Source organism: Rhinoraja longicauda, chromosome 32 (assembly GCF_053455715.1).
Source record: "Rhinoraja longicauda isolate Sanriku21f chromosome 32, sRhiLon1.1, whole genome shotgun sequence".
In the NCBI taxonomy this organism is placed as follows: Eukaryota; Metazoa; Chordata; class Chondrichthyes; order Rajiformes; family Arhynchobatidae; genus Rhinoraja; species Rhinoraja longicauda.
This window is the reverse complement of record NC_135984.1, coordinates 8,534,167-8,547,788: the sequence shown is the minus strand read 5'-3', so window position 1 is coordinate 8,547,788 and position 13,622 is coordinate 8,534,167.

Here is a 13,622-nt window from a genome sequence, read left to right as displayed (position 1 = left end):
GACCTCACCTTGTCCCTTATTTGGAAGTGAGGAAGTTGGCACCCCTATGCACAACCCTAATCCTACCATGCCAATGGAACACTACAGACGATGTCTTGCACTACACGGGGTATTCTAATTGTGTTTTTCATTAAATACCTAATACCAAATTCCTCTGGGAAACACAATTTCAGTTTTTGTGTGTTGTCTCTGTGTTCCTGTGATGCTGCTGCTGCAAGCAAAATTTTAATTATACTTGTACCTCACCATACCTGTGTCTCTGACAATAAACTCGACTTGCCTTGACTGTGGCCCACCTCTCTCCTGGAGCAATAAGGGATAGACCATGAATGATGGTCTTTCTAGTGATGTTGACATTCCAAAAATGAACAAAAAAAACAGCATATAAATTCTACGTAGCTCGGTCTGTGGAGAGAATAATGGTCATGATTTTTTAAATTAGACTATTAGATCTTGTTTTACATAGTGCAAGTATAAAATATGGCCAGCGAAGAATGTGGTGTGTTTACTGCCATATGCTAACATTTAAATAGATAGGCCAGGCCTTGCAGAGTTTTTGACATTTAATAGCAAGGGAGCATATTTTTTACTCAAATTGACTGGGTTGGAATGCAGGAATGTTAGCAGATGCTTCAAATCGGGTCTTTTCCTCTCCTTATAAACCGGACATTTTACTTCAATTAATTCAGACCACAGGTGTCAGTTGGATTTCACGATTGTCAGGGGACTCTTTAGTCTGCAGCTTTCTGCGTCTACAATGGTACTGATATAAGCAAGCTGCTCGAGCCAAGGAAACAATCCAGAAGTGATTTACTTAATAAGGACTGTGTGACATTCCATTTGGGATTTTTCAAAAAATGTGCACTTTGCTATTTTGTATTGTAGTAAAATGAAGTTCATCATGGTTTGGCTTGTAAAGCTTTTTTTGAGTTCTGTCTTTGGACTGGGCTGAAAATTCTATCTGTGAGAACTGCGATTGATGGAAGTCCTAAATGCCAGGCTTTCAACTGTAAACAAAAGGTTGTAAAAGGTCCCATAAACTCTGGATTTGCTAATGCCAGATACGGCATTATCTGACATATCTGGTGTCAGCATGTCACCATACTGATGACATACTGATGTATGAGTATGTCATAAATCAGTATGTCATACTGATGACAGCATGACATACTGATGTATGTCATCAGTACATACTGATACACAGTAAGATGGAGAGTGGTTTAAATGCATTTGTTAATATAACTTTTCTCATTGAAAAGGGCAGGACAGAGGTGCAGTGGGTAGAGCTGCTGCCTCCCAGTGCTGCAGACCTAGATTCGATCCTGACGTTGGGTGATGTTTATGTGGAGTTTGCACGTTCTCCCTGGGTCCTCTTGAGTTTTCTCCGGGTGCTCCGGTTTCCTCCCGCATCCCAAAGACGTGCGGTATCGCAGGTCAATTGGCCTCTGTAAATTGCACCTAGTGTGTAGGGAGTGGATACAAAATTGGGGTAATGTAGAACTAATGTAAAGATGGTTGGCGTGGACTTGGTGGACCAAAGGGCTTGTTTCTTTGCTGTATTACTAAACTAAAACTCCTTGCCATTTGGATTCCAATGTTTCCCAAGCATGTCATGTGTTACAGAAGCAATTTACCACCAATGTGACCTGTTCGACAATAGGTGGCATAGTAAGATTCTAATTCAAGGGAGCTGCCACTGGTATAATGACCGTGTAATAAAATCCTGGTGGGGACATTTCACAAAGATAAAAACAAAAGCTATAATTTTCAACAGGTTGGTTAGTAAGAATGGAGTATGAAATACATAGGTGATGTTTCCAGTCAATGGTAGAGATAAGTTGCAGGTAAAGGGAGAATGCGAGGAATGATTGGTTGTGTCATTTGGCGGTATGCCAAAGAGTCCGATTGATGAAAGGGGAGATGGAGCAAGTTAAAGGAGCGAAGGACCAAGTGACCAGAGGAGGTGTAAAGGGGAACATCATGCTAAAATTGTTGAATCCAGAAGCTGCAATATGCAAATTTGGTCCTCTTGACCTCTGGGTCTAAGAGGTTGTAGCAGAGAAGAAAAATGAGATGACAAGCAAAGGTTCCCAAGCACCACCTCACAGTGATCTTCAGGAATAGATTATTTGGATAAGGAGTCCAATTTTCCACTGATTCCATTATTTTTGCTATTGAGGGCGTGCAGCGTAGTTTTACTAGGTTAATTCCCTGAATGGCGGGACTATCATATGTTGAAAGACTGGAGCGACTAGGCTTGTATACACTGGAATTTAGAAGGTTGAGAGGAGATCTTATCAAACGTATAAGATTATTAAGGGGTTGGACACGTTAGAGGCAGGAAACATGTTCCCAATGTTGGGGGAGTCCAGAATAAGGGGCCACAGTTTAAGAATAAGGGGTAGGCCATTTAGAACTGAGATGAGGAAAAACTTTTTCAGGCAGAGAGTTGTGAATCTGTGGAATTCTCTGCCTCAGAAGGCAGTGGAGGCCAATTCTCTGAATGCATTCAAGAGAGAGCTAGATAGAGCTCTTAAGGATAGCGGAGTCAGGGGGTATGGGGAGAAGGCAGGAATGGGGTACTGATTGAGAATGATCAGCCATGATCACATTGAATGGCGGTGCTGGCTTGAAGGGCCGAATGGCCTCCTCCTGCACCTATTGTCTATTGTCTATTGTCTATGAGCAATTGGAAAAAACTATTTTTGTTTTGTTTTTCCTCATTAGAAAGGAAAACAACGGTTTAATAACTGTCATCTAGCTTCTCTGCTGTACCTTCAGTAGAGAGATGATGTTTTGTACTCATAACTGAAGACTGCAAAAGTTACGTTGCAACCAAAATTACCTTGCAACTTTCTTTTAGATCCCTGCTGTTTGATAAAAGTTGGCTTGCTATAAAAATATATCAAGAGTATGTGTGAATCTTAATTTAATCATTGATACATAAATTTATCCTGGATATTTGATGTATTTTAAGGTTATTATTTTAACTGTGGAAACAAGCTAATAATATCAGAAAATATATTTAGCTTCAGGATGTTTTACATGGCTAAAGATCTAAGTTGAAACAGAGAAATGAAATAATTTCTAAAAATATTTTGAGATTTAAGATATTTAATGTGGATAAAGATCTGAGAAGGAGAAATGAAGATCTTCCATCCCTTTTATCCTGCGGTGTCAATGATGGAATAAAACTTCTCTCAAACCAAACTAAACCACATGGGTTCCATCCAATGATCTTGCTGCTCTGTGTTGTGCAGATTATCTTAGACTCTTGCAAAATTATTCCATCAATTGTGGCTCTGGTATATGTAAATCAGGATTACAGGAACTGTCAATAGACAATAGACAATAGACAATAGATGCAGGAGTAGGCCATTCAGCCCTTCGAGCCAGCACCGCCATTCAATGCGATCATGGCTGATCACTCTCAATCAGTACCCAGTTCCTGCCTTCTCCCCATACCCCCTCACTCCGCTATCCTTAAGAGCTCTATCCAGCTCTCTCTTGAAAGCATCCAACGAACTGGCCTCCACTGACTTCTGAGGCAGAGAATTCCACACCTTCACCACTCTCTGACTGAAAAAGTTCTTCCTCATCTCCGTTCTAAATGGCCTACCCCTTATTCTTAAACTGTGGCCCCTTTTGTTCTGGACTCCCCCAACATTGGGAACATGTTTCCTGCCTCTAATGTGTCCAATCCCCTAATTATCTTATACGTTTCAATAAGATCCCCCCTCATCCTTCTAAATTCCAGTGTATACAAGCCCAATCGCTCCAGCCTTTCAACATACGACAGTCCCGCCATTCCGGGAATCAACCTAGTGAACCTACAGAGAAAGAAACAGAGGTTACTTTCAATGACCTGAATAATGGCCGAAAAGGCCTGTTTCCGGCTGTATATATATGATATGATATGATATGAGATGCTATCTGAATATCTCCAGCATTTTCTGCTTTATTTTGGATATCCAGCATCTGCATTATTTTGCTTTTTAATCTGCTTGTCATCTAGGACATCGTTTTGATTTGGCTAGAGTTCTGAATTCAGATGGTGCAAACAATACTTCGAAAGATAGTATACAGACATGGTCGATATTTTGGTTTCTGATGCAGGGTCATGACCCGAAACACGACCATTACTTTCCTTCTACATATACTGACTGACCCACTGAGTTCCTCCAGATTCCAGCATCTGCAGTCTATTGTGTCTCCCGATAAATAGCATTTAAATGAGCTATAACTTCCTGATCTTCATACGTTATAGGAGTAGAGTTCGGCCATTCGGCCATCAAGTTTACTCCGTCATTCAATCATGGCTGATTTATCTTTCCCTCTCAACCCCATTCTACTGCGTTTTTCCCCATAATCCCTGACACTCTTACTAATCAAGAATTTGTCAATCTCTGCCTTAAAAATAACCAGTGACTTGGCCTCTGCAGCTGTCTGTGGCAATGAATTCCACAGAATCACCACCCTCTGATTAAAGAAATTCCTCATCTCCTTTCTGAAGGTACGTCCTTTTATTCTGAGTCAAGGGATTCTGGTCCTAGACACTCGCACTAGTGGAAACATCCTCTCCATATTCACTCTCTCCAGGCCTCTCACTATTCACTAAGTTTCAATGAGGTCCCCCGTCATGTTCTTCTAAAGAGTTTGGAGTGGCTTATTCCAGATTCACCATAATAACGTGCTTTAGCTCTGCATTTCGTCAGGCATGTGGACTGCACTTGCCTCTGCTTCTCATTATCCTGAATATATATCTGGGTGGCTGAAAATGTATATCTTGAAGAGCAAACGGAGTGTAGCAGGCCTACACTGGGATGCTGGGGTCAATTATGACCCATTTCAGATGACTTGCATGTGTCTTGGCTACGCAGCGATTTGGAAGCACACACATAATCTGATACAAAATGTACTAAACTTGCAGACAGGTCTCAACCTTGCATTTCGATCAGCCCTCCCCAGACATTTTAGTAATTAAATATGTTGTCATTTTCTTTGCTACTGCCAAATAAAAAGTATCTTATTGTACTGGATGTCTGTGGAAGCACATTGCTCAGAATCTGGCTTTAGCTCAGAGTTAAGAGAACATCTTTTGCTAAATAGTGGGGCCTTGAGCCATAACCACAGTATCAATCCACTAACCCATGGTTCTTCTTCTAGATTTCTATTGTAGCATAATTTGACAAAATTAGAAAGATTACTTTGCAATGAGTTCCCCATGGAGATTATTTGTATTTTGATTTATATTTTTTTCCTTTTGTATGTCTTAAGATAATATTCATTCCTCTTAAAAAGGTATATCAAATCATGAGAGTAATTCTTTGGGTGAATGGACAGAGCCTTTTACTCATGGTAGGGTAGATTTAATAGGAATCTGAGGGGCACATTTTCACGCAGAGGCCAGGTACAATAACATTTGAAAGATTCTTGGACAGCTACATGGATAGGAAAGGTTTAGAAGGATACTAGCTGGGCATGGACCCATTGGGCCCAAGCCTCTCCTACGGGCCTGGCAACCCTCCGTCCAAATCTCTCCTCTGGGCCCGGCAACCCTCCCCCAACTGACGACACTCACCCCTCTCCATCCCCCTCTCAAGCCCCCTTAAAACTCCCCCGGGGCCGGGGGCGGGCGAGGGGGGAGAGGAAAGGGGAGAGGGAGCCACTCACCCCGGCCCCTGGTGGCCATCTCGGTGGCCAGCAACAGGAGAGGTCGCCCCACCCCGAACATATTGTAAGTCGAAATGCATTTAATACACCTGATCACGTGGCCGGACGTGAGCTGCGGCTCGCTAAGGGTCACTGCCGTTTGCACCATCGCAAAGTCGAAGCATCGTAAGTCGGGGAGCATCTGTATTAGATCAACGGTCCCCAACTGCGCAGGCGCAGCCCCTTTGGGTTCCCAGTGTGACGTCAAACACGGAGGTATTACTGCGCAGGTGCGGCTGACGGGCAGAGCAAGTGGGAAAAGGATTTATTAAAGTTTAAAAAGTGATTTCTAAAGTTTAAAAAGTGAATAACTTAAAAAATATAACTACCATTTGAACCACAGGTCAATGGTGAGTAAGGTGGGCCTAAAATTGTTGCGCTATCGTGTACCGTTTTGGCTGTATTTCGGGTATAAATATATTTACGAACGAACAAATATACAAATATACAAGAGGAGAATTTTAGTAATATGCAGATGGACCAAATGTGGCAAATGGGACTAGCTTAGAGCCTGTTTCCGTGCTGATTAATTCTATAATTCTGTGACATGAGGGAATTAAAGTTTAAGGGCTACAGACATGGAGGGGTGGAAAGTGACTAATGGAATGTAGTACTGACGGTCGGCATGGACTCGGAGGGTCAAGTAGCCTCATCTTGTTCTGTATTACACAATTCAAGCACCAAGATTTGATCCAGCCAGCACAGTTATAGATTATTTTCTCCATCGATTTAACATTTTGCACTTTTCCTTTCAGTTACCTTTTACAACCCAGTTTACCCAGTTCCCACCTTCTGTGATTGGAGAAGAATTTCACTTTGACCGTGTATCGATCGTGTCCTTGCGCTGGCAAATTGTCACAAGGAGCCTGACAGAAAGGTTATTGGATAACTCGACACAAACCAAGCAGCAGGAAGTGGAAGTGAGCAAACCTTGATGAAAGAGGACCATTTTTGGAAGTGTCTTGGAGGGAGACCGAGAGTGGAGAGGTCGGTGGAACATCTCCAGGGAACTGCAGAACCCTGGGGCCCCAGCAACTGCTGTGGGTGGACGAGTGAGAGGGGCAAATGAGATGAATGCAGAGATTTTGAAAGATTGTGGGACTGGAGGAGGAATAGGATCGATCCATTGGTTTATCCTGACCCACTGAGTTACTCCAGCACTTTGTTTAGATTAGTTCAGTTTGGAGATACAACGCGGCAACAGGCCCTTCGGCCCATCGAGTCCGCACCGACCAGCGATCCCCCGAACATTAACACTCTGTTACACACATTAGGGACAATTTACAATTATACCAAGCCAATTAACCTTCAAACCTGTACTTCATTGGAGTGTGGGAGGAAACCGGAGCACCCAGAGAAAACCCACAAAGGTCACGGGAAGAACGTACAATCTCCCTACAGACAAGCATCCATAGTCAGGATCGAACCTGGGTCTCTGGTGATGTAAGGCAGCAACTCTACAGCTGCACCAACTGCTGGACCAACTTTGGTCTCAAAGGTAATATGTTTTATTCTGCAGTGAGACTCAAGGTTTAAGAACAGCTTCTTCCCAGCAACCACCAGACTCTTGAACACCGTGCAACGCTAACCTCAGCAACTATGATTTTCATGGTTACAAGGAACTGCAGATGCTGGTTTACAAAAAAAAAAGACACAAAGTGCTGGAGTAACTCAGCAGGTCTTGCAGCTTCTCTGGAGAACATAGATCTTCTACGGATTTTGTCTTTAGTCTCACCAAGGACTTCATTTTTTTCACTATTACCATTACCTGGTATTACTGTTATTAATTTGATGTACTTTTGATTTTTATATTTTATCTGTGTTACTGTATTTACAGGCCTGTGGATCTGCAGTAAGAATAGTGTTGTTCCATTGTCTGCACAGATGACAATGAAACACTCTTGACTCTTGAAACCTAAGTGGCAACTATTGCAGCTGATGTATCTATTCTAACAGCAAGCCCCCTTTAGAACAACAGCTGCCACGTAAATCTCACCTTTCAGCTCAGACCCTGTAAAACAAGACTGTTCTTCGGCTTTGTTGCGTAAGGAGGGGAGCTCACTGACGGAGATACCGTTATCAACGAAGAGACCTGGTGATCACAGACCAGATATCACAGCAGCTTCAAATGCAAGGCTGCGCCTCCTGACGCCAACGGTGACGTTACAGAGTGGCGCCACGCGGATTCCTTGGATGATTGACGTTGCTGCTATCGAGCAAGGGGAATGTGTTGTTGGCTGTTTGTGAATCAGGCAGACAGCTCAACTTCAGCTGTGTAGCCAGGCACAGAACATTTAGAGCTGTCACAGGGGCCTCCAGCCCATCAGGTGCCAGACATTACAGCACAGTAATATCAATAAGCCTAAAGCATCATTGATCACAAACGCTCTTCCACCTCTACAGCACCACTGACCAGAGATGCAATTTCTGCGTTTACAGTGATGAAGTGCAGCAAAGTCCGTGACTATTTTAGTTTATGATTGTCACATGTACTGAGGTACAGTGGAAAGTTTGTTTGTTGCATGGTGTCCAATGCATGTCCTTATTGATGCAACTGATCAAAGGGAAATAATTAAATATTTGGAAATTTAGTTTTGAGAAAGACAAAGGGTATGGAGGCACGGGCAACTACAGATGCTGGAATCTTAAGCAAAGCACAAAGTACTGGAAGAACTCAGCGGGTCAGGCAGCAACGTCACCCGTTCCTTCACTCCAGAGATGCTGCCTGTCCCGCTGAGTTACTCCAGCTTTTTGTGTCTAGCACCTGGGGAGGGAATGGGCAGGTGACATCCCTTTAGACTGTGTCTAGGGCACAACATGGTCAGAGAGCAACACTCCTCTCGACCCGTTACATCAATTAGGGTACACCAATAAAGGCTCAATTGACTACATCAAACCAGGCGTGATTGAGAAATATCTCGGGTTAATCCCTGGAATGGAGTGGCCAAAGAGGACTAGCGCTCCATGTTCAAGAAATGGTTCGGTTTCATGGGAGCAAAGGTGAAACAATGACAGCAATCACTGAGGGGGAGCAGACAGAGGCTCTCATTGAACTCCCCTTGGAGAGAGGAGGGAAACCTCTTCAAACTTCTCCCTCCCTGTATCACAGAGTTATCACAGTGGAGCAGTAAAATAGGGACACAGATGGTGGAATCTCAAGCGAAGTGCTGGAGGAACTCAGCAGGTCAGACAACAGCTGTGGAAGGAATGGCCAGGTGATGTTTTGGTTCAGTTTCCTTCTTCAGACTTTCAGGTGGGGATTAAATGGAAACGTTAATTGTGATAAATGAGAAAATCCATTGAGCTAGAATGAGATTCCGGTTTGGCGGTTTCTGTTCCCAATTACTAGAATCTAGCGCAAGAAGAAATCAATTTATTGGCTGTTCACCAAGAACACATTAGTTTGTGGCAAGATGACAAGATCTTTCCAGCGAGTTGTTGTGATGATTCTTTGCGTGGAGCCAGCTGAGTGCTGTAGACGGTCACAGGAAGGGTCAGCAATGGGTGGGAGATATCAGCAGCGACAGCTGCAGCCCTCTTCCCAGCTGTTAACGTCTGCACGTTCACCAAGGCAACAGCAGTCCAAGGAGACGATGGAACACATGCAATGGAGAAAGGTCAGTTGAGATCCATGGCCACAGAAGAGAAACACTTTGCACTTAACACTTTGTCCACCATTTCAAACCAACTCAACTCTAGTCTCAAATTCTGCCAAACTATCAAAGGTTACTTGTTGAGACACAAGAAACTGCAGATGATGGAATCTTGAGCAAGAACAGACAACATCTGTGGGAGGAATGGGCAGACACATTTCTTTCAGGTCAGGACTCTTCTGAAGAAGGGTTCTGACTCAAAACGTCATCGAGCTGTTCCCTCCACTGGTCTGCCTGACCCGTTGAGTTCCTCCAAAGTTTCCTTAGAGCAATTAACCACCTGGATGCATTGACATTAACGTCAGAGAGTCATACAGTGTGGAAACGCCGACCAACATGCCCCATCTACACTCGTCCCACCTGCCTGCGTTTGGCCCATATCCCTCTAAACCCATCCTATCCATATTCTTGAAGCTGCCTATAAATTTTTCGTCACCCATTCCTTCTCACCCATTTCGTCACCCATTCCTTCTCTCCCGAGATGCTGCCTGACCTGCTGAGTTACTCCAACATTTTGTGAATAAATCGATTTGTACCAGCATCTGCAGTTATTTTCTTATAAATTTTTCTCTTAACCAAGTGATTTTTCAAAAAGGAGTTTTCTGGTCTTATTATGTCACTTTTAAATGTATTTTGTTTTGCAGTTTGCCATTGGTGAATTTCAAAGATTCATGTTACTTTTCTGCTTGATGTTGGTAGCTTGTGTAGAGAATAGCAGGAAGATGGAAGCACAGAGACTAACCAGCAAGTAGCCATAAAATCTTGTCAATCGACCATCCGGTAGGTAACAAAGTAGATTTCAGAACTACACAGAAATAATCAGTCAGAATAACCCTGCTGATGTAAATGTCCATTCATAACTCTTCTAATTATTTATAAAAATAGCTGATTATTTTGGTATTGACACTTGTGGTGTCACGAGGAGTGTCTGAATATCTAAATTAGTCGACTGAGAATAACATCTGTCTGAGGGAAACGTGAGAATCTATTACGGAATATGTTGTAGCAGGACACTCAAGCATAGGCAAGGTAACCAGGCAAATGCATGGGACCATACAAAATGGAAATATGTCCTTCAGCCCAACTCATCCATGCTGACCAAGATGCCCCATCCATGGTAGTCCCATTTGCCCGTGCTTGGCCCACATCCCTCTAAACCTTCCCTATCCATGTCTTTTAAATGTTATTATCATTTCTGCCTCAACCATTTCCTCAGGCGACATGTTCTATATGCCCACCACCCTCTGTGTGAAAAAGTTGCCCCCTCTCACCTTAAACCTGTGTGCTCTAGTTCTTGATTTCCCTATCCTGGGTAAAAGACTCTTTGTATTCACCCTATCATTATTCATATATTCCAATGGTGCCACATTCCAATAGTCCCTTTCCCTCCTCTATGTCTGTAACCCTTCAAGTTTAATTCCCTCAAGTCATAGAATCATCGAGTCATACGGCACAGAAACAGGTCATTGGGTCCAATTCGTCCATGTCGATCAAGATGCCCCATCTGAGCTGGTCCCTTTTGCCCACTTTTAGTCCATTTCACTTCAAACTCCTATCCATGTACCTGTCCAAGAGACTTTTAAATATTATTATTGTAACTGCCTCAACTCCCTTCTCTGGCAGCTCATTCCATATAGTGGGCGGCACGGTAGCGCAGCGGTAGAGTTGCTGCTTTACAGCGAATGCAGCGGCGGAGACACAGGTTCGATCCTGACTACGGGTGCTGCACTGTAAGGAGTTTGTACGTTCTCCCCGTGACCTGCGTGGGTTTTCTCCGAGATCTTCGATTTCCTCCCACACTCCAAAGACGTACAGGTATGTAGGTTAATTGGCTGGGTAAATGTAAAAATTGTCCCTAGTGGGTGTAGGATAGTGTTAATGTACGGGGATCACTGGGCGGCACGGACTTGGAGGGCCGAAAAGGCCTGTTTCCGGCTGTAGATATATGATATGATATGATATATCCACCACCATCTGTGTGAAAAAAGTTGTCCCGCAGGTTTGTATTAAATCATTTCCTCCTCACCTTAAAATTATGTTCTCTGGTTCATGATTCAGAGTCTGGGACTCTTGAGACTCCATGCATTCATCCGAAATATTCACATAAATTTTATGTACCTCTATAAGATCACCCTTCAGCCTCCTGTGCTCCAAGCTCTCCCTATAAGATCATAAGTGACAGGAGTAGAATTAGGCCATTCGGCCCATCAAGTCTACTCTGCCATTCAATCACGGCTGATCTATCTCTCCCTCCAATCAAGAATCTATCTATCTCTGCCTTAAATATATCCACTGGCTTGGCCTCTACAATCTTCTGTGGCAAAGAATTCTACAGATTCACCACCCTCTGACTAAAGAAATTCCTCCTCAGCTTCCTAAAAGAACATCCTTTAATTCTGAGGCTATGACCTCTCGTCCTAGACTCTCCCACTAGTGGAAACATCCTCTCCACATCCACTCTATCCAACCCTTTTACTATTACACCCACTCTATCCTATCCACTGTACATTTCAATGAGGTCCCTCCTCATTCTTCTAAACTCCAGCGAGTACAGGCCCAGTGCCGACAAACGCTCTTTAAGTATAGCTAGCAAATCCTCGTAAATCTTCCCTGCACTCTTTCCATCTGAATGGTATCCTTCCCTCAGCAAGTTGATCAAATCTGAACACAACACTCCAAGTGCAGTCTCGCCGACATTTTGTACAGCTGTAACCTAACTGACACAATTTCAACATAGCTTTGTGAAAGGGAAAACATGTTTGAATAATTTACTGAAACTCCCTAAAGAAGCTGCTTCTGCTGTGGATGCAAGGAGTAGTTGAAGCAGGGTGCAGAAAACTATTTATGTTCAGGAGCTAACATTAGACTGAATAGAAGATCGATCATAGAAAAATATCGCCCAAGAACGGGCACTTCAAGCCACAATGTTTGTGCCGACCATGATGCCTAGTTGAACTGTTCAGGAAGAGGGGGGGGAGGTGAAATCCATAGTTTCTTGTTATTATGTAAGTTGAAGTGCAATTGGATTGCCACATTTCAGAGAGAATACTTTGAATCGTTGGATTCACGAATATCATCTCACAGAACATAAATAACAGATATCTGTCATCAACATACTCGATTCCCGCATTTGCTCATCTGCACACAAGTCCATAAATAGCTTTCAACAGTTCTGCAAGAAACCCCTGATGTGATGAGCTGGTATTTATCGTGTTTGGGGAACTCTGACTGAAACAAATTTTCAACAGTTCGTTGAGACAACATCTTTCCACAGGAACCCAGTGCAGCGAAGGGTTTTGTACACAGGGAGGGTGGAAGGTATTTTCATGTCTAGAAAGTTTTATTGTCATATGTCCCAAACAGAACAATGAAATTCTTACTTGAAGGGTCTCGACCCGAAACGTCATCCATTCCTTCTCTCCCGAGATGCTGCCTGACCTGCTGAGTTACTCCAGCATTTTGTGAATAAATCGATTTGTACCAGCATCTGCAGTTATTTTCTTATACTATATGTACACATCGTGATCTGTAAACAATATAATGAGTGAAAAGAGGTTTGGAGGTGTTCTGCAATCCAGCACATCATTCTGGAAAGTTCCAACGATAATAATAGAAACATAGAAAATAGGTGCAGGAGTAGGCCATTCGGCCCTTCGAGCTTGCACCGCCATTCAATATGATCATGGCTGATCATCCAACTCAGTATCCCGTACCTGCCTTCTCTCCATACCCCCTGATCCCTTTAGCCACAAGGGCCACATCTAACTCCCTCTTAAATATAGCCAATGAACTGGCCTCAACTACCTTCTGTGGCAGAGAATTCCACAGATTCACCACTCTCTGTGTGAAAAAAAACGTTCTCATCTCGGTCCTAAAAGACTTCCCCCTTATCCTTAAACTGTGACCTCTTGTTCTGGACTTCCATCGGGAACAATCTTCCTGCATCTAGCCTGCCCAACCCCTTAAGAATTTTGTAAGTTTCTATAAGATCCCCCATCAATCTTCTAAATTCCAGGAGACGCCAAGAGATAGAGAACACTGTTTTGCGGACTAATGAAAAATAACACACGTGCTTGTGTCATGTGTAGGATGATATCGCTGTGATACATAGTCATATGACTTACTTACATTCTTACATAAATATTTGCTACTCATGACACATATCCAGAGCAATTCTAGGTTCGGCCTGTTAGCGTGCTTTCAGATGCCTGGACCTTCTTAACTATGTTTGGGTCTTTGATGTTGCTTATTTCTTGG